Source organism: Balaenoptera physalus (assembly GCF_965194825.1).
Source record: "Balaenoptera physalus genome assembly, chromosome: 11".
Taxonomy (NCBI): Eukaryota; Metazoa; Chordata; class Mammalia; order Artiodactyla; family Balaenopteridae; genus Balaenoptera; species Balaenoptera physalus.
In genome coordinates, this window is record NC_138896.1 from 11,754,881 (window position 1) to 11,774,785 (window position 19,905).

General features: G+C 46.4%; 1 long non-coding RNA gene across 1 annotated transcript; it reads right to left on the minus strand.

Annotated features, from left to right (window-relative positions):
• Nucleotides 1–1,137: 1,137 nt before the first annotated feature.
• Nucleotides 1,138–18,059, minus strand: LOC309638110. Its single transcript, XR_014251008.1, has 2 exons — nucleotides 5,332–18,059; nucleotides 1,138–5,016 (listed from the first exon to the last, which is right to left on the minus strand). It is a non-coding gene; the product is annotated as an uncharacterized lncRNA (long non-coding RNA).
• Nucleotides 18,060–19,905: the final 1,846 nt, after the last annotated feature.

Here is a 19,905-nt window from a genome sequence, read left to right on the forward strand (position 1 = left end):
AGAACTGGTGACATCCCTCTTATAAATTATGTAGAGAGAAGCGCATCAGAAATGTCGGCCCCCTGCTCCTGCGTGTGGATGTGTTTATATCTGTCTTCACAGCAAGCACACACTCACATTTGTGTCTCCTTGCTCTCCCTCCGTGACGGAAAAGACCCTGGAAAGCATAGCTGCCTTTCCCTCTACAGTACCAGACTCGGGGTCTTACACATTGTAGTGGGCTATATATGTCCATGTCCCAGAATCTGTGACCGTGACCTTATTTGGGAGAAGGGTCTTTGCACGTGTAATTAAGTTAAGGATATTGATATGAGATCATCCTGGATTATCCGGGTGGGCCCTAAATCCAATAAGAAATGTCCCGTTAAGAGACAGGCGAGGAGACAACACAGACACAGAGGAAGAGGCCACATATAGATGGAGACAGACACTGGACTCAGGCAGCCACAGCCAAGGGACCCCTGGGGCCACCAGAAGCTCCAGAAGAGGCGAGGAAGCATTCTCCCTTAGAGCCTTCAGAGGGAGCACGGCCCCGCTGACACTTTGATTTTGGACTTCTGCCCTCCAGAACTGCGAGAGAATAAATTTCTCTTATTTTAAGGCACCAAGTTTTTGGTGATTTGTTACAGCACACATAGGAAACTAAGACACACATAGTAGGCATTTTGTCAATATTTCTGGGAGGACAAAAAAGAATTGTTTGAAGGGCTATGTCCTTGGTTCTAATAGCTTTGATTCAGAAAGAAAGACTATCTCATTAAAATACTTTTCTAAACCCTAGTTTCTTATGCTCAAATGTGAATTCTTCCTCCCACCATGTATTTTAAAGGTAACCAAAATGGCAGGTGTTACTTGGTGATCTCTTCGCCTTGATGTGAAACGTGGAAATAAAAGTAATTGACTCACCCTTACAACATGGAGACCCAGGGTTCCCCCACACTTTCTCAAATGCTAAGCTGCTTATTTTACTGGAGTGTGACTTCAGTATCCATGGCTTTGCTCCTACTTCACCAAACACTGATGGTAAAGGCTTTAAAGGGACAATGACAGAGTTGAGAGGTTGAAAAATTTGACCTACTTTTCCCTTCTGTCTCTTCTAAAAAATCCATGTCATTTTCTTCCTGTGATTCAACTCAATTCTTTAATCCACACTCACAGTTCCTTTCCACGGAGGGCATAATTTGGCCTCATGTGTTTGCTTTTTGTTTTGTTTTTCAATCAAACGCTTCTGTGCTTTGATAACCAACGGTGAGGAGGAGAAGAAAATGCGGTTTTTCTTCAGGTGTTAAAACAAACAGTGTTGAACACTCCAGGGATTATCATGTTAAAACACGGTGTAAAGAAATGTGAGTGGAGGGGGACTTTGAAACCTCATAAATTGCTTGTAGGATGATATCTGCTCTGGATGACAGAAAGCATCAGTCTTCAAGGTCGCTTCTCATCCATGTGATGTACAGCTGCGTATGGTTCCAAATATAAGACAGCCCCTGCCTCAGATGCCAGCGTGGGGAAGGAACGCACAGAACGAATCCACACAGACGTGAACGCAGGGCTGGTGCTGGACAAGATCACAGATAACGAGGGATTTGCCCACGCCTTTCCACCCGCCCCGCATCCCTCTACCTGCCCTGTTGGTTTAAATAGGGCCTTCTCTCTGACCCAGAGATGATCGGTGACTTCAGGCTAGACCCGAGACCTTCTTCCTCCCCCTCCCCCCTTCCCAAGCCAACCCCTCCAGTTTCCTGTCCCTCTGAGCCTGCACTGTGTTGGGGGCTGGTCTGCAGAGGGCCCGGCTCGGTTCTGAAGAAGAGGCTGCAGGAAGCATTTCTCACTGTGCTTGAGCTGTCCATTGGAGTCTGCTAAACTAGAGAGCAAGTCACCTTTCTTCCCCTCAGGTGAAGCGAAGCCTTGGCCTTCTCGCCTCAGAGAGCACACGGAAGGGCCTAGAAAAAAGGGAAGCCTTTGACTCTTGTACCAACCAGAACTGAAGGAATGCCTACAGCCCGGGGAGGACACACGTGGGTAGCCAGCCTCCTCAAGGGAAGAGAGACCAAGCAGAAAACCGCATTCAACCTGGATGATAATGGCAGGAGAAGGTATGGATTCTTCTTCTAAGGCACAAATTACATTTTAATGGTGGCTTTCAATGCCGGAAAGGAAGATAAACTAACATGGGAATGTTGACCAGTGGTCAGTGTGGGAAATATTCTTTAAAAGGAGGGCAGTCAAAATGCTTGTTTAAAATCACATCAACACATAGCTCTTACTCACTATGCACTAAAGAGTTTAATGAATGGATGGCTCTGAAAAATATTTCTCATACTAATTGGAAAATTGGAATACACTTCCCAATTTGCCTCCCTCAAAAGGACAGCAATGCCACAGGACTGTCAGTATTACAAATCAGCTGGAGTCACGTAAAAGGATGGTATCCCGTAGACTGACTTGATCAAATGGCGTAATCGATCAGAAAAGGCGGAAGGAATAACCGAGTCCAACAGGAGCACAACTTTTGTCCAGACGTGGGAAACCAAACTGGCAGATTGGAAAGACTAGAATTAGCCCTCGCCTGGTGTGGCAGGATGCCTGGATCCGGTGACAGCTGGCATCCTGAAAGAGTGGCAGGTACACTGCAGAAAGAGGGGCTTTCCCTCACTCTACGGAGAGCAAGTTTTTCTGTGGATTGATGAGGACCAGAGATATTTCAGGAGAAAGCACACCCCAGCGCCTTGAGTCCCTGCCTACCGTGGGCTAGTAGGTCTCTGCCCCTGACACTCAGTAGGGTCTGAATGGCAACTGGATGTGGCCCAATATTTCCTTCCAAGGGAACATAATTACAAAATACATGGTATAAACCTCTGACCCATACCTCAGATCTCAGCACATCCAAGTTAAATGCCCTTTACTGGTGTTTGAAATAGCGTTCTGTATCGCCCCCATCAGAAAAATTCTCACCTTTCTTTTAGGCCGCCTTGGAGCTGAAATCAGCTGTATATTTCTTTTTTTTAAAGATGCATTTTATTTATTTATTTATTTATTTATTTATGGCTGTGTTGGGTCTTCGTTTCTGTGCGAGGGCTTTCTCTAGTTGTGGCAAGTGGGGCCCACTCTTCATCACGGTGCGTGGGCCTCTCACTATCGCGGCCTCTCTTGTTGCAGAGCACAGGCTCCAGACGCACAGGCTCCAGACGCACAGGCTCAGTAATTGTGGCTCACGGGCCCAGTTGCTCCGTGGCATGTGGGATCTTCCCAGACCAGGGCTCGAACCCGTGTCCCCTGCATTGGCAGGCAGATTCTCAACCACTGCGCCACCAGGGAAGCCCAGCTGTACATTTCACCATATGGACCTAGGAGCCAGCTGATTTTTGGGCGGGGGCGCGGGGAGGTGAGAAGGGAGCAGACACATGAAGGTCAGAGGCCAAGGACAAAGGAGAGCTCTGAGAGTGGGTTCTTGGTTCCGCTGCTCCTGGCGGCTGATCCCAATCCTGCCACTGGGGGCCAAGAGGTACCCCATAAACTCCCACTCTCGCTGATGCTGGGTTTCTGCTACTTGCTGCCCCAGGGGTCCTATGGCCACGTCCCCACTGGCACTGTGAGTCCTGTGAGCATAGGAGCAGTGACTGCCTCGTTCACACTTACGTGCTGAACAAAGTGATGTACCATAAAGAGCAAACATCTGAAAATCCTCAGAAGACATGGAAAACAGGAGGCTTGTTGGAGTCTTGGATTGGGAGTCAAAACCCTGTGTAATCATTTTGTCTCTACCACTATATAATTGTGACCACAGATAATTTACCGAACCTCTCTGGGCCTCTATTTGGTCCTAGAAAGGCCATAACATAACACAACATAACCTAACCTAAAACATAACGTTAAGTGTTTGGCACACGTTAGAAAGGCATTTTTATTATTTCCCTTGTGTTCCCCCTATTTTCATAAAACATGTAAAAATTTGTAATTTTTAATCTGAAACAAACTGCATATGCTAATCCATTTTTCCGTAAGATAGTCAGTATTACCAAACCTGGCAAATATCATTCTAGTAAAAGCAAAAAAACAAAAAAAACCCTTACCATTTCAGTTACGCTGTGCCCTCTTCCCCCCAGATAAATGACGCACAGTTTCTGCTAGACATCCTGAAATATTGAAAAGAGCTTGAGAACTCCCATTACTACACCCAGGGACTCCAGCCCTCTGGGTATCCCAGGTGGAAACCATTTCTCTTGATGACTAATAAACTCTAAAATTCAATTATTCTGATAACTTAACAGATGCCTGCAAATTAGTACAAACAGACAACTGAAGGAAGCAGGCTGGACACCTATGAGAAAGTTTAGATTCCACTTACACGTGGAATCTAAAAATTTGCTACAAATTTACTTATTTGCAAAACAGAAACAGACTCACAGACGTTAAAAACAAACTTACGGTTACCAAAGGGGAAAGGGGGTGGGGGGATAAATTCGGAGTATGGGATTAACAGATGTACAGTACCATATATAAAACAGATAAGCAACAAGGATTTACTGTACAGCACAGGGAACTATATTCAGTACCCTGTAATAAACTATAATGGAAAACAATCTTTAAAAAAGAATATAGATATATACAAATATATACGTATAACTGAATCATTTTGCTGTACGTCTGAAACTAACACAATATTGTAAATCAACCATACTTCAATTAAAAAAAGAAAAGAAAAGAAGGGCACTTTCAGTTCTCAGCAGTTTGAGAGTTGAATACCACTTTCAAATACATTGCTGATGTCGTGCTGATAACATTTGCAGGACAGTAAACTATTCCTCCGCCTAATAATTGACTAATAACATTTACTGAGTGTCTCCTACGTGCATACTAAGTACTTTTCATCTATTGTCTCAATTACCCTTCCTCCTTCAATGCCAGAGCCTTAAATGGTAGGCACTAATATTTCATCACCCCCATTTTCCAGATGAGAGAATTGAGGCACTAAGGGTAGATCTGGGATGACACCCAGACTGCCTGACCCCTAACCTTTTTTTTTTTTTTAATTTATTTATTTATTTATTTATTTATTTTTGGCTGTGTTGGGTCTTCGTTTCTGTGCGAGGGCTTTCTCTAGTTGCGGCGAGCGGGGGCCACTCTTCATCGCGGTGCGCGGGCCTCTCACTGTCGCGGCCTCTCTTGTTGCGGAGCACAGGCTCCAGACGCGCAGGCTCAGTAGTTGTGGCTCACAGGCCCAGTTGCTCCGCGGCATGCGGGATCTTCCCAGACCAGGGCTCGAACCCGTGTCTCCTGCATTGGCAGGCAGACTCTCAACCACTGCGCCACCAGGGAAGCCCTCCTAACCTTTTTTTGTTGTTGTTCCCTGACCAGGGATCGAACCCGTGCCCCCTGCATTGGGAGAGCAGAGTCTTAACAACCGGACCACCGTGGAAGTCCCTGACTCCTAACCTTTACACTACACTGCTTCTCGACATCCCCGTCGGCTGTTAGATGACCCTGTTTGAAATCCTCAGTAACACTGTATTAGCTTCCCAGGGTTCTGCTCTGACAAATTACCACAGACTTGAAATTTATTCTCTCACAGTTCAGGAGGCCAGAAGTTCAAACTCAAGGAATCTGCAAAGTTGATTCCTTCTGGAGGCTCTGATGGAGACTCCCGTTCCACACCTCTCCCCTCACTTCTGGTGGAGGCCAGCGATCCTAGAGTTCCTTGGCTTGTGGCTGCATCACTCCAGTCTCTGCCTCCATCTTCGCATCTCCTGCTCCCCTCTGTGACTCTGGATCTCCTTTTCTGCCTCTTAGAAGGACATCTGTTGTTGGATTTAGGACCCTCCCAATCCAGGATGATCTCACCATGGGATCCTTTCCTCAATTACAAAGGAATTCCTCAATCTACAAAGACCCTTTGCCAAGCAAGGTCACATTCACAGGTGCAGGAGTTTGGCACTTGGACATATCTTTTGGGGGACAGCCACTATAGCATCCAACAACCTTCGCCTCAACCTTTTCATGAGTCTTATTTTCACACAATCCTGTGGTTCTTTTTTGAAGGATGGTGGTAACTCCTATGTCCCAAAATGTAAACCATAGAAGATTTATCACTCTAATTACATAGATGTGACAAATTTAAAAAAGAGAAAGAAAACAGGAACAGAGAGAATATGTAGAAATGATAGAAGACATAAAAGTATTTATTCAATTAACGATTGTTTAGAACTCTGGGTCAAGCACTGTGCCAGATGCCAGTCCAAAAAAAGAAAGAAAGACATGGCATCCTCCCTGGGGGAGCCTGAGGTTCAACTTGGGGGGACAAGGACTCGAGGGCAATTGCAGTGCAATTAGAGAAGTGGCGTCAGTTGCACGGAAAGGCTTGTGGGATCACAGAGAAAGGAGGAGTTAGCGTCCCCCGGGGCAGGGTGAGGCTTCCACAGAGCAGGTGACATTTGAGCTGCATCCTGAAAAACGAGTGGGAGTGTGCCTGGGTGGGAAGGAGCCCAGGAAGGGCATTTCAGGCAAAGAACTGAGCAGGAGGTGAGCTGCAGGCACCGGAAGAGATTGACAAGTTCAGCACACAATGAGCAGTTCATCATCAGGCCCCGTTTTCATCCCGTCAGCCCTGGCACCAAACCTTTCAGTGACCTTACATCATTTAAGACATACAGCCCAAATCCTTTGTTTTAAATGCTGGCCCTCAATAACCCAGCTCAAATCACTTCTTCCCAACATGAAGTCCGTGCTGCAGTCCTCCTGTCCCCAGTCTGTCCCTTATAAGGAGTGACTGCTCCTGCCCAGTGGCTCCTAGGATCCTGCTGGAACTGCCACATGAGGGACGCTCCCAAGTCCCATCAGTCTACAAAACTCCAACCATTCTTGAAGAACCTGCCCATTGGCCAAAATTCCATATAAACCGGCTTTCATTATTAACATCTAAAGGCAATTCTTCAAGCTCAAAAAAATTGGCCTTCACATATGGAGCTGTATCCAGAGGGTGATGACACAGCATCTTTCTAAGGAAACAAATGTTGGCCATTGTCAACCCCAGCAAGCCAAAAAAATATGTTCTGTCTTTAAGATGAACAAGAAGAAAATGCGGGTGGTGATGGTACAAAGAGGATAAGGGTCTGTTATTTTTTATCCACAATTCTGAAATTCAAGGTGCTCCCCAAACCACTAGTGAAGTCCTAACTCACTGGGTGTCCAGGGCTGACCTGAGTGGATGTGAGCCTATTAATAGTCTGTCTCTTTCACTGTGCAGTCTGTGCCTTTGGCTGCAGAGTTAATAAGATGCTTGATTACACAATGCTGCAGGACCTCTACCAGGGGTGTTAGGTAATATTCTGTGTCCTGAAACTCATTTGGCCCCAAGGATTTGGGATGTGAGACTGTGGGCCTGTGGTTGCTCCATCCTGCCGCAGGTGTTTTTAACGATCGTGTTCCCTGGGGCTGTGTTTATTCTTAGCTGGAGCTCACTTGAGGGATAGCCTGGTTAGGGTCACTGACAAATCTTTGTCCGGGGCAGGTAAGACAGACAGCCTCCGGCAAATGAAACAAGCAAAGCCAGCTGGAGAAGAGAGCCAGCACGAAGCCGAACTCCACCCCTTCTCTGGGTCTCAGTCTCATCACCATGAGGCCGTATATCAGCAAGTGGTCTTGACCAGTGCAGATTGAATTACACAAGATGTAAATAAGACAAGATGTTGAAGGACTTGGAACCTCCACCTCCTGGCCCTGCCTCACATCACACCCCCAGATGTCTTGGGTCTACACATACTCTCACAGCTTCATTAGAATGACCGAAGCTCTCTGAAGGTCAGCCACTTGAGACATCAGCAGTTGGCTTCCCCATGCATCAGGGCCCACACACACACACACACACACACACACACACACACACACACACACGTAGGATTTTTTAACATAGGCACATGGGCTTATCTCCCAATTCTTCTACCTGCCAGATTTGTGAATTGGAACAATTTAACTCATTCTCACCTGCTGCATCATTTAAATGGTTATAATTATAATAATTGCCTCTGACTCTTCTTTTCAGTGTCAAATAATAGACTAGACGTGATAGTCCCTGTAAGCAGTAAAACGATATACAAAATGTCATCACTGTGTTCATTATTATTTTTAAGGTTAGAATATTAATTATACTGGAATACTTATTCGTTAAGGCAATACTTCTCAAATGTATTATCAGGGGGCACTAATGTTCCAAAAGATGTTCAGCTATTAAAATTGAACAATGATGGTCTTTCTCACCCTCCAGGGGAAAAAAAAAAAACACTCAATCAATGACAGAATTTTCTCAATACTAAATTTACCATCAATTAGGTTTTTCTTAAACATCAGGGTCCAATTCTACTTGTCTTAAAAGTCCCATGAATCAGATGAGACTCATGTGTTTAAAGAATAACTTGTGCTTAAAGAATTACTCTCCGGTGCCATTTTACAAAGAACACCTTGCCAGGCAAGATGCCGAGTGCCGAGGAAGCACATATGAATACAAGGGTACAATTCCTGTATTCTAGAAGCTGAGTGGTAGGAGAGAGGTGGCGTGAGTGTAGAGAGGTGAACAAGCAGTTGTATTAAAATAAAAATAAAATCAGAGACACTTTGATACCTGTGTGTAAAGGTCTTACCTGGGCACAAAGGAGGGAGTGTTATCCGATTCTTGGGGATAGAGGGTGGATTCAGGAAATGCTTCACAGAAAAAAAATGACACCCAGGCCAAGACTTAGGAAATGTTGAGCAGTATCATACACTCCCACGGCCCCATCGCGTGGGCTCCCTATGGTGAGGCTAGTTAGCGGATTTACCAAAGGATGTTTTCTTCCGCAAGATTCAAACTCTGGATTTTGCTTTGAAATTCAACATTTTCTAAGTAGAAACCCCATTACCGCAGAGCCTAGCAGTCTGACTTACAGCCAGAGTGCAACACGGAGTGGCTAGACAAAGATTAATTAAGGCAGCGGGTTTGAAAGGACAAATGAATCTTGACGTACAAACATAACAAATGTGTGTGAGTCCAACACTAATTAGCAATAAAAAAAATACTTATCTTCTAAATACACAAAGCACATATTTTCAGTGACAACTCATTCTACGCTTAATCCCCACATAAACATATAGGTCAAAGAATGCTTGGGTCAAATCTGTGCTTTCATTCCCTGGATCCACATGGGTTTCACTAACTAGCCCACAGTGAGGGGAAGAGAGTCCATATGGGCCCATTTCGGGGAAATGCTCATTTGCAAACAGGCAGATGAACGCCAAGGACCACCTCTCTACTCATAAAGCAATCTGTAAATGTGCAAGGACTTCAAAGGCAAATTAGTATTTATATACCTAACCCTCTGCCTTTTTGCTCTTTCAGTTTTAAGGTAGAATGGCTTCAGTAGAGGTAATCCCTCTACTGAAGACCAAAGAGTTTGTACTCAATCTAAATTGAACTAAACCATCCTGCTTCTGCAGAAACAGTTAAGAGAGCCCCAACTCTGGGTTTAGTGAACCAGTTACCTAATTAATTAATTATTCAGGGATTCCCCCATGTCCTGAACACCGCTAGGTATTGTGTGCTGGTCCTTCCTCAGGGAGGGCTTCCCTCACCACCTTATCGAAGTAGCAACCCCACACACACATTCTTTGCCCTCCTCCTGCTTTATTTTTCTGCATCACATTTGCCATTTCCTAACTTTGTAGTATAAATGTGTTTTTTTTTTTCTATCTTCTCCACATGGAAAGCTCCATGTGATGGAGACTTTGAGAGTTTTATTTAATTCTGTAAACCCAGTCATAGAATAATTCTTAGTACATGGTAGGCACTCAGTAAATACTTGTAAGATGAGTGGATGAATGAAGTCGAATGGATAACTCAAGAACAAAACAGCCGCGCGCCCCCTGGGATTTGCCTCTCTGTTTGCAGGCCAGTCCCCTCACTGTTGAGGACCCAGTCTCCTCAATGGGGAGTCTTCCAAAGAAAGTGTTTCAGGGAGGTGCCACCCCTCACTGTGTGGGGAGGTATAGCCAGTGGCTAGAGCTTCAGATAAATGTAAGAATAAATATACTGAGTCTGAGGCTCTCAGAGAGGCTTGGAAGAGGATGCCCAACCAATGGGGAGAAGGGAGGAGGCTTTGGGGGTGGGGATGACTCAGTGAGCCTTGTCAGGACATGATTTTTAACTTTCCACCCACAGACACTTTCGGTTGGCCAGAGAACTCTTGCTAAACTCCGACATACTGTGCCTACAACTTGACGATTGTTCTCTTTCTCCCCACACTCTCACTGTCTTCTCCTTATGCCACCGTGTGCGTTGTTTCTGGGAAGTCTGTGAGGAATAGTTGAGCAACAGAGGCGAACACTTATCCCTGTAAGCTAGTGCAGTCGACCTTTGTGGATTACATTCCCAGCATCATTTCTCCTTCCCTTTCCTATAGGCCCTGGGTCTGGGTTGGCCATTGGGATCAACTCTAGAGGTGAGATATATGATGTAGGGTAAGGGAATCAGCCTTATTCCTTCCCCCCTGGCCACACAGATTGGTTCAAGCCAATGAGCTTCAAGAAAACATTGCTGGGGATTTGTGAGAATGAAGTTTCCTAGTTCTTTCAGTGACACCGTTGTCCACAGATGGGAAGAGGGAAGCGTGTAGTCCAGGATTTATGGGCAGCCATCTTGTGACCCCGAGGTAAGCTAGCCTTGAGATGAAGCATAACCACAGAAGACAGATAGGAGAGAATGAAATAAACAGGACCTTTGGTGACATTACTGAGCTAAAGGAAACTTGCTTAGCTCTGGGTTTTTCAGTAGATGCACGTCAATATATTCCACTTATTATTTGAGTCAGTTTGAGCTGTTGGCGAAGCTGATAACTACCGAACTCATACATAGGTTCTGATTCTTTTTCCCAATTTAAGGTCAATTGGGGGAGTTTGTCTTAAAAAGTGAACTCAGGGGAAGATAAATTTTTCATTTCCCCAGCTTTTATTATGGATAAACTATTTGATTTTATGACTTGTTTGGGATGAAATCCTGTACACTTGCATATTTTGGACTCAGAAAGAGATCTGGAACTTTGAAACTGAAATATCCCACTCATAAACTGACAATCAAATATCTTATGCCAAAATATTCTTCGACATGAACTGGTACTTATAAAATATCCTTTGAAATATGGCTATCTAGAGAAGTTAAATGTGTCTGGGGATTAGAACAGCATTTACTCACAGTCTCTTCTTATGCTGGCTGAAATGTTTCTAATTGATTTAGACGTGTGGAATGTTTGAGATGGGGGGAACAGGGTGCCGTGGTTAAGAACAAGGCTAATTTGCCCAAGATCCATCTCAGGCAAGTTAGTTAACCTCATTTTAGTGGATATTGTTGGTGGCCCACCCAACATCCATGTCCCCCCTTCCGCTTTCCTGGTGGAGCCCTGATTTTTTCTCTGCCATGCAGCCAGTGTGACTCGGGGAAAGCTAACTACTTCTTTAGCTCTGGAAGTGGGTCTTGATGTATCTAAACCAATCACAATGTTTCTACCCTTCTCTTCAGCTCATGATACATGACACAGATCAGGCCAACAAAATACAAGGGGATTTGCCCCCAGAGTTTCTAGGACAGTTCCTCTAAAAGAATTTCCAGAAGCAATTCCCTCCCTGAGGCATAACATAAAGAAGAAGAAAGCCAGGTGCCCTGACTGCTGCTAACAGCCAACCCTTAACCACGAGGAGACCCAGCCTTAGGGATAAAGTCCACACTGCTGATGGCAAGGTGGAGAGATGGAAAGAACATGGATCCTTGAAGTCAGTCTTCTGGACGAATGATCACCCAACTCTAAAGTCCATTCTGCCTTTGGACTTCCTGTGAGCTGTGTGAGCCAAGAAATGTCCTTATTGTTTAAACCACCTTGAGTTGGATTTTCCATTACTTGAAGCCTGAAGCACCCTCACTGTTAAGCTCATTAAACCCTATTGCATAGAAATGTTGGGAGGAGTAAGTTTGACAGTTCATGTGAAGTGCTTAGCATAATGCCTGGATCATATAAGTGCTCGATAAATGGTCACTATTATAATCTAACCTCTCTTTTTACAGATTATTTGCCCAAGTTACTATAGATTTCCTATAAATTTTGTGAGATTAGTCCAAATGCATCAAACCAGGAAGAGGGCCAACTCAACAGTCAGATGGTTAAGTCAAGAAGGTTGATGGAACTTCTCTGGTGGCACAGTGGTTAAAAATCTGCCTGCCAATGCAGGGGACATGGGTTCGAACCCTGGTCCGGGAAGATCCCACATGCCTCGGAGCAACAAAGCTTGTGTGCCACAACTACTGAGCCTGTGCTCTAGAGACCACGTGCCACAACTACTGAAGCCCACGTGCTTAGAGCCCGTGCTCCGTAACAAGAGAAGCCACTGCAATGAGAAGGCCGTGCACCACAACGAAGAGTATCCCCACTCACTGCAACTAGAGAAAGCCCACACACAGTAACAAAGACCCAATGCAGCCAAAAATAAATAAATGAATAAATTTATAAGAAGGCTGATGACCCAAGTGCCAAAATCCTAGAGGCAGAAAAATGTCAAAAACCAAAAAGAAGTCTGGGGCTTCCCTGGTGGCGCAGTGGTTAAGAATCCTCCTGCCAATGCAGGGGACACGGGTTCGAGCCCTGGTTGAGGAAGATCCCACATGCCGCGGAGCAACTAAGCCCATGTGCCACAACTACTGAGCCTGCGCTCTAGAGCCCGTGAGCCACAACTACTGAGCCCATGTGCCACAATTACTGAAACCTGTGTGCCTAGAGCCTGTGCTCCGCAACAAGAGAAGCCACTGCAATGAGAAGCCTGCGTACCACAACAAAAGAGTAGGCACTGCTAACCACAATTAGAGAAAACCCGCACACAGCAATGAAGACCCAACACAGCCAAAAATGAATAAATAAATAAATAAATTTATTTTTAAAAAATAAAAGAAGAAGAAGAAATCTGGTTAGACAAGACTGGGATCAAATACCTTGCAAATGGAGTGAGGTAGGGCCAGAGTGGATCTCCAGGGTACCAGGCTCCCAAATGACAATCCCACCCTGTCCTAATAGGTCCAGCTGGGGGCTTAAATGGAAGACGCTGCAAGACAGCATGTTAGCAGCAGACTCTAGTTAAGCACGAAGATCTTATTCTTGTGCCCTTTCCACTACATTAAATTCAATTCCAGCCCATGGGCATTTATTTTTGTTACATTCAGAAGAATCCTCCTAAGTTACTTATAGTTATGGAGTGCAAGAGGCAAAGTGCCCACTTCCAACTTCAAAGTAAGTTAGTGGTTATCCTGGGGTGGAGGGGAGATAAACTGGGGTGTTACATCTACATTGCATATTCCTATAATGACTGAAGTATTTACAAACATGGCAAATTTTCTTTTCATGCATCAAGGAAACTGGTCCATTTGTTTCATAAGCATTCATCAGTCCCTGCTCCTGCCCCATTGAACTAGGATGAGTGGTTGATTGATGAAGAGCTACTCCTTCTTCACACACAGTTTTCTGGACCACTCCAAAGCCCAGGCAGCACTCCTAGGCCTGGCCCCTTTGGGTGGCCTTCCCAATGCTCCCACCTCAGAATACTCTCCATTGCCCTCCTGAGGAGCTGCATCACTCCAGGAAAAGTGGGCAAAGAGGCAGCCCGCACAGTGTTCTGAGCTACCCAAGGGCACGTGTGGCAGGAAGGCTGATCCCGCTGCACCTGTGGAAGGCTCGGGTGCACACGTGCTGTTCTCTGGGCACACTCCCCTTCGGTCAGGTGCCCTCGGCTCACTGACGTTACAGCCACACAGGCCAGCCCTGGTCACTAGGGCGATGGCAGAAAGCAGGTCAGCTTTCCTCCCTGTCCCGGGCCCTGCTCCTTGACTGGTGGGACATTGTTCCTATAGCCCCCTCACCCCCGCACACCCTATCACTGGGCACTTCCCCATCTCCCAGCCTCTCTCTTCTCACACCTGCTCTAGGGAAGGATCTGGCAAGTTCAGTCCCATTCAGGACACCTCCACAGCCTCATCCATTGTCTCCTCTTTTTTATTTTTTATTTTTTTTCGGCTGCGACTCGCAGATGGCAGGATCTTTGTTCCCTGACCAGGGACTGAACCCACACCCTGGGCAGTGAAAGCGAGGGGTCCTAACCACTGGACCACCAGGGAATTCCCTCCGTTGTTTCTTATATGTCTCTGGAGCAAACTGCAGCTAGACCCCGTCGCCAGCCCCAGTACAGGATTATGATGGGAATCATGCAAGCCTCCTGGCATATTAAGGTGTCTTAATTTCCACCAATAAGACTCATTCCCAACTCTGGGTGTCATTTTGATCTTCCCAGTCACCCTGGTGACAGGAAGTCTCCTAGAAGGGTTACCCGCTAAGCTGACTCAGCTCATACTTTACAAACCATAAGAAATAGAACCTAAGTGATAGAGTTATTATAAAGATTAATTGAAATAATTCATGGAAAGAGAAACCAGAATGTCCCAAGTCTGGCGGCTCAAAGCCAAGTGTATCATTCTGTCCCCTGCCCGAACTGGGGAGCTTTCCTGGGTTACCCTCGCTCTGCAGAGAATGGCAGTCCCATCCACCCTGTCACCCCACTCACTTCTGCTTCCTTGCTCTCCTTTCTTCCTCACCCCCACCCACTACTGATGACAATACTAGCGACAGTGACGCAACTGAACATAGTGTCAAGCACTGTGCCGGCACAGGCTTTGGAGCTGGGCAGACCAGAAATCATTTAAACCCCAGCTTCCTCACCTAGAAGTGGCGTGACTTCCTGTGAGTCTGTTTCCTGTAAAATCAGAATAAAAATAGTACCTACCTCATAAGGGGTCATAACGATTAAATTTGTCACTGATATAAACGTGCTTAGCCCAGGACCTGGCACACGAGTGCTTAAAAATGGTAGTTATTAGCATTATTTTCTCCAATCCTCACAAGAACCCTATAGAGTGATGATTGTTATTCTCATTTTAAGGATGAGGAAATTGAGGAGGCCGGGAAGTGACGTGACTTGCTGAAAACCCTTGTAGCCTGTAAGAGACACAGAGGGGATTTTCAAACCCAGTGCGTCTAGTTCTAAAACCCAAGTCTGGGACCAGTTACAAAATTTGTAGAATCTGGTACAAAATGAAAAGGTGGGGGGCCATTGTTCAAAAATGACCAAGAATTTCAGGACACAAGAGCAGAGCATCAAACCAAGTGGGGGGCCCCTCCCAGTCATGCCCATGAGGCTGGCCCTGCTCTAGCCTCCCAATCGGTCCAGTCCTGTTGATTCGACCTTCACTGCATTCCATCCCTTCCTCTTACTCCCGCTGCCCTGGTTCCAGCAGCTCACACCTTCCTGCTGCATTAGCCTCTTACCTGGTTTTTCTGGTCTCAGCCTTGTCCCTGCCAACCCATCAACCACCCACTATCAAAATTATCTTCCCAAAGAACAGCTCTAATGATACCCTTCTCTTTAGATATTCTCTAATCACTACCTTTTGCTTAACAAAATAAAACCCAAGTCCCTTAGAGTGGCATTCAAGGCCCTTGACAGCATGACCTTTGTCAGATGTCTTCCCTGTACATTTTTCAGGCCTGTCACACCAGATTATTCCCACTTGCCTCCTTCGGAACTTTTGCTGGGCTCTTTCCTCTCCGCTGACAGCACCCCTCAATCATCTTTGCCTATTACAATCTCACTGTCTTTGAAGGACCAGCTCAAATGCTATCTCCATCACAGAATCTTACCTGACTTTCCCAAGGGAACTCCATTTCTCCCTCCCCTGGGCTTTCTTGCGATAGTTTTATGCCGGTGATCACTGTATACCTTGTATTAGGGTTAATATGAGTCTAGGCCTTGGGAATTAAGCTGATTCAAATCACAACCTGGGCCTTTCTGGCTGGGTGAATTCAGCAAGTTGCTCCATGGCTCTGGGTGGGAATAGTAAGGATTCAATAAGATAATACAGGTCGACTACTGTCTGCGCCTAAGGGACACACCACAAAAGTCATTATTTGTTCCTTGTCCTTACTAAGAACCATTTCTCATTCATCTCCCTCAATGCCCAACACAAGGCCTCACCCATTGTAGCCAAGTGAATTATTTTGCCCAATTAATTAACCTACCCCTAAGTTTCCCAGCCCTACTTGTGCCTCCACTTAACATTTTAAATGCCCACACCAGCAAAAACCTATGCAGGCTGCCTGTTCTAAATAAAATCCTTATCTACCTACATTCATTAATTATTATGTTTTGTTTTTAACATAGGGACTGGTTTATATTAGCATCCACAGGCCCTGAGAACATTTTTTAATAACCAGGAGTCATGAGCTGGGACAATTCTGCCTTCAGCAGGCCAAATTTAAAAAAGAATTATTCCCACAAAAGTTTCTGTATCTCTTCTCCACCTAAGTTATACTGGCTCTTAACATTTGGAGGCAGAAAAGCTTTGGTTTGAGTCAACTGGGCAGCTTAACTAATACACATGAAGAAGGCTTTATTTCCTGAGTTAATGGTATCAGCCCCTCCCAGGGATGCAAGGATGCCAGTAGGGGAGGGAATTTCCCCGAAGGCAAAACCAAGGGGTGTTATTTTGAAGGAACCTTCTAGAGGTGGATTCTGGTCTTGAGGTTGCTGGAGGTTTACGCTTCTTCTGAGAGATGATCTAACACGAGATAGTGCCAGGTGTCTGTGGCCAAGCTTTCCCCACAGTGCCATCCCCGCCCAGGACTGGGAACGCGATGCTGGTGGTTAGGCAGTTGTAGAGAAGCCCTGTGATCTGCAACTATGGGGGCGGAGGCAAGAGGGAGAAAGGGGACCCTGGTAGCTCTCTGAGGTCCACCCCTTGCGGCCAGAGGGTGCCTGACAGGCACAGCAAAGAAGTTTCAGTGCCAGAACTTGCCAGATCATCTAATGCATTGGGATTTTACCAACCCATATTAAACATGCCCGTTTCCCCCTGGTAACTTATGGGACTGACCTATGATGAGATTGGGTGTCCTCTAATAAAATGTCACCTGATGATTCATGAGGATAAATGATGATGTGTGGTTTTTGATATTCAGAGATGCTTGTCCTTTCGTTAAACAGGAAGACAGCTTTGCTTTTCTACTGGCCCAAGACCATGGGTTTCTAAGCCCTTTTGTATCCTGGAACATTTTGTGTGAGAACTTGGCAGCAGAAGGCTTGGCCTCAATGAGTGAACCTGGGAGCCCATGTGTACAGACTTCCCAAAATAGAGACACAAAGACAGCAGAGGCCTTCTGGGCTTGGCTGGCTTTCTAAGGCAACGGAGGTGTTTGTGGTCAGTTTGAAAGAGCATCTGAACTCCTAGACCCTACAGTATTAATTTCCAGGGGCTGCTGTAACAAAGTCCCCACGCTGGCTACTTTAAAACAGCAGAAATTTATCCTCTCAAAGTTCTGCAGATGAGAAGTCCAAAGTCAGGGGGTGGGCAGGGCCGTGCCCACTCTGAATGCTGGACAGGAGAATGGGTTCCATGCCTTTCTCTTAGCTTCTGGTGTGGTCAGCAATCTTCGGCATCCCTTGGCTGGTAGATGCATCATTCCAATCTCTGCCTCTGTCTTCACACGGTGTTCTCCCTGAGGGTCTTCAAATCCTCTTCTCTCTATGTGTGTCTGTGTCTCTTCTTTTCTTATATGGATACCAGTCACCTTGGATGAGGAGCCCACCCTACTTTAGTATGACTTCATCGTAACTAATTACGTCTGCAATAACCCCGTTTCCAAGTAAGGTTGAAAGGGAGCAGGACCTTGTGGGGCCCTCCCGGGTACAAATCCTTTCTGTGTTCTGTTTCTTGTTTGTAAGGAAATAGGCTTCATTCAGCCGCCTTGACCTTCCCTGAGTTCCAAAGGGCAGATTCAAACAATTGCTAATCAGGGAAGGGAGGGGATGCAGAAACAAGGGAGGAGCAGTCAAGAAACAATAGTGCAGGGACTTCCCTGGTGGCACAGTGGTTAAGAATCCGCCTGCCAATGCAGGGGACACGGGTTCGAGCCCTGGTCCGGGAAGATCCCACACGCTGCACAGCAACTAAGCCCGTGCACCACAACTACTGAGCCTGCGTTCTAGAGCCTGTGAGCCACAACTACTGAGCCCGTGCACCACAACTACTGAAGCCCGCGCGCCTAGAGCCTGTGCCCCGCAACAAGAGAAGCCCCTGCTCGCCGCAACTACAGAAATCCCGTGCGCAGCAATGAAGACCCAACACAGCCAAAAATTAATTAATTAATTAATTTAAAAGAAAAAAAAGAAACAATAGTGCAGCCTTGGGGCAGCATCCTGGTTCCTCCTCAAGAAACATACATAACAATATCTTTGAGTTCTTCTGCAGGAACTAAGGCCCTGCACAGGTGAAGGATGGTGACTTCAGGCCGAGGGTAAGGTTCCTGGAGCACCGCCCTGCTACCTCACCACCAACCAATCAGAACAAAGTCACACACCCTGCAGCCCTTACTTCAAATTTTGTCTATAAAAACTTTTCCCAAAAAACCATTGGAGAGTTTGGGGGTTTTGCGCACAGGCCACCTGTTCTCCTTGCTGGGCCCTGCAATAAACCTTTCTCTGCTCCAAACTCTGACATTTCTGTTTATTCGGCCTACCCCTGCGTCAGGCACACGAACTTGTGTTCGGTAACAAAAGCCCTGCCCTCATACCTCATCTAACCTTAATCCCCTCCCAAACATCTCATCTCCAAACACCATCACATTGGGGGGTTAGGGCTTCAACATATGACCTCCAGCCCACAACAGACTTCAACATATCTTTTGGGGATGCCCTGGGTACCCACCCACCTGAGCAGCTACAGGGGTCAGCAGGGACAGAGGTTCGAGGTCTCTGAGCTAAATCCTCCAGTGGGAGGGAAGTCACAACCACTAACATAGTGTAACAGGGAAGAGCTAAATCGGACTCCATGTTGGATCTGTTTCTTTGACTCTAACCTTTGCTTTTCGTTGCTTTTGTTATTATAATGATACATGGCCTGACTCAGGGAACCCTGCCCCTCTGCCTGAATGTTAAACCAAAGTGCCTTTGTTCAGGGAAACATCCTGACCCTGTCCACCTGTGGATGGCTGCAAGAAAGAAGAAATTAACACATCCCCTCCCCAGGAGATGTTTTGCCAGACTGATGGCCCTTTTTACTTTACTTCCTCCCCACCTCTCCCCCTCTATTCTGCCTTTTTACTTTATTTCCCTCTCTGATTCTATAAAAGAAACTGGCATCCAGACCCTGATAAGATGGTTATTTTGAGACACTAGTCTGCCATCTTCTCGGTCTGCTGGCTTTCCGAATAAAGTCGTATTCCTTTCCTCAACACCTCGTCTCCGATTTATCTATCGGCCTGTCGTGCGGTGCGCAGAACAAGCTTGGACTCGGTAACAATAGGAGTTGGCCTCCTCGGATTAGTCCTTTAATGATCCAGCCATTCGACACTGAAATCTGCATGGGGCGCACCCCAAAATTTGGGAGGAGCAGGGCTTAATCCAGGAAGGTCATCTCCCTGCTTCTCCTAGGAAACAGAGCCGACCGAAGCAGAGGGCTCTGCCTCAGGGGAATGCTGGCGCGGGCAGTGCTCCTGGAAGCTGGTACAGTTTCAATTGGAAACCACCCCCGGGGGCGCAGCCCGGCCAGACTAACTGATTCCCCTCCTCAGCGGCCCCGCCACAGACCAGGGCCACACTGTCCACACAAGTACTGCCTGTTGAGGGGCTGCTCCACAACTATTCATTTCATACTGACGGTCCCTGCCCACGGCCGCCACCCCGAAGGTCACGTGACGGGGCTGAAGGCCTTCCCAGAGGACGGGCTCTCTTGGCTGGGTCTGCTCTCCAGCCCTCCCCCTGCCCTCCCTCCCCGGAGCCCAGGTATTTAAGTGGGCACGT